Source organism: Taudactylus pleione, unplaced genomic scaffold (genome assembly GCF_031769625.1).
Source record: "Taudactylus pleione unplaced genomic scaffold, aTauple2 ptg000061l, whole genome shotgun sequence".
Taxonomy (NCBI): domain Eukaryota; kingdom Metazoa; phylum Chordata; class Amphibia; order Anura; family Myobatrachidae; genus Taudactylus; species Taudactylus pleione.
In genome coordinates, this window is record NW_028284463.1 from 1,396,340 (window position 1) to 1,398,717 (window position 2,378).

Consider the following 2,378-nt stretch of genomic DNA (forward strand, 5'->3'; position numbering starts at 1 on the left):
CAGTGGATGTTGTTGTAGTTGGTGGTGCAGACACAGATGTCAAATGTCCAATGTCCTCCAGGAGTCCTACATCTTCTGGTCTAGCTGGGACTGGTCCTCGTTGAGTAGATTTTCTTCGCAGAAAGTTGTGCAGCACACAGCACGCCATCACGACCCAGTCTATCTTCTCCACATGTACATTGATGGTGGTGTGGAAAATGCGGAAGCGGTTGCTCATTATTCCAAATGCATTTTCCACAATGCGCCGTGCCCGGGATAGATGGTAGTTGTAGATCCTTTTCTCTCTGGTCAGGCCCCTCTGTGCAAATGGCTTCATCACATGTTCATGTAATGCAAAAGCCTCATCTGCAACGAAAACGTAATGTAGGTCGTGCTTTGTCTGGTCCAGTGAGGGCAAGTTGAGGGTTTTGTTGGCGAGTCTCTGGTAGAAAGCCGTCTTTTTGAAGGACCCACCATCCGAAGCACGGCCATTCTTGCCGACATCCACAAACAGAAATTTGTAGTTGGCATTCACCACTGCCATGAGAACGATGCTGAAGAATCCTTTGTAGTTGTAGTAATATGATCCGGTGTTGGCAGGTGGGTTGATGCGGATGTGTTTCCCATCGATGGCTCCTCCGCAGTTAGGGAAATTCCAACGTTGTTCAAAATCTTCCGCGATGCTGGTCCACTCCTCCACGGTGTTAGGAAACAGTAAAAATAGTAAAAAAGGGGTTAAAACATGACTATAATATTTTTTTATATCTTTTTTTCCTATATAGACTCCCACCCAACATCCTGATTTATCATCCACACCGGACCTCAGTCTGCTCAGTGGTGACAGTGACCCGGAGAATAGCTCACAAGTGGAAACTCCACTTCCACTTGGACCCTCATCTTCTCAACAACCCCAAAAAAAGAAAAAAAAACAAGGGAGAAAGGAGAATCTTACTGAACGTGAGGACAATTTTTTCCAAAACGCAGAACGGCTGCTGCAGAAACCCCCAGATGCAATAGATGATTTCACAGCTCATGTGAACAGCACATTGAGAAATCTGGATGCAGATATCCAAAGAAATTTTCTAAGGTTAACCCACGACCTGTTGAGTCGCTGTATGAGCAAAAATCTCACAAATTCTACATACATTGCAGATCCAATGCTATTTTCCCCTGCCCCAAATAGGAATGTCCGTCCCCCCCCCTGCCCAGTTAGATATTACTCCCCCACCAAGTACCAGCACGACCTTGTATAATGCTCTGCTGGATGCAGCAGATGAGTCGCCCCAATATACAGAGATGTAAATTTTGTCTTGCTTTTAATGTCACCAAATTTTATGATTTCTAATAGGTGCTTGCTGCATGGGATAGGGTGGTGATGACGCCATTTGGACAAGGTCACTACGCACATGGCACAAGTACACATTGCTGGAAGCTGGGGCCAGAATGTATACTTGTGCCATGTGTGTATTGGCCTGTTCAAACTGGCGTCTGACCCACCCTATCACATACAGCCGGCTACCTATTGGGATTCATAAAATTTGGTGATAATGTTCTTTTGTAAAATTGTTATAAAAAAAGGATATTGCACACAGTTTAGTGCACACTTTCAGTTGCCTGCAGGTCAGTGCACATTGTACTAAATGAAGGCTATTTTTTGCTTTATGTTGAGGAAAAATAAAAAAAATGTTTTTCTTTACACAAGAAACCAATGTGTGGTGTTTTTTTTTAACTTACCTTGCAATACTGGTACTGTAGCACTTTTACGATGGCTTTGCAGGTCTCCGGAATGATGACGCCCAAGGATTGAGGTGAGATGAGTGTCCCAAACTTCAGGTCTTCAAATGACCTTCCTGTAGCCAGGTACCTCATGGTAGCCACCAGTCTGTCGTCAGCAGGGATTGCCCTCCGCCACCTTGTGTCCTGTCTCTGGATGTGGGGGGTCACCATAGTCAGCAATTCTTGGAAGGTGGCGTCATCCATGCGCAGGTAGTTCCGGTAGTCCTCCGGGTTGTTCTCCTTGATCTCCATCAGCAGGGATATGTGAGAGCGGGTATCCCTTTGTAGCAGCCACTCCTTGGTCCAGCATGCTCTCGTCCTTCTTCGCTGGGCCCTCTTCCTAATCTCCCAGACCCCAGCTTCAGCGACCAACACTCTATACCGATAGGGACGCATCAGTACAGAATTCAGGAACAGGATAGAATGCAGGTTGGTAGCACACACTTGCAGGTAGAATAAACTTTGTAAAAGGCAAGCCAAATATAATGAGCACAGTAGCAATGTACAGAATTCAGCAGGAATACACCTAGCCTCATCTAGTAGCAGAGCAGAATGTGCACAGAGTTTAAAAGGTGCCTGCTTTTTATACTCCCTAGATAGCCCCTCCCATTGTTATGGCTATT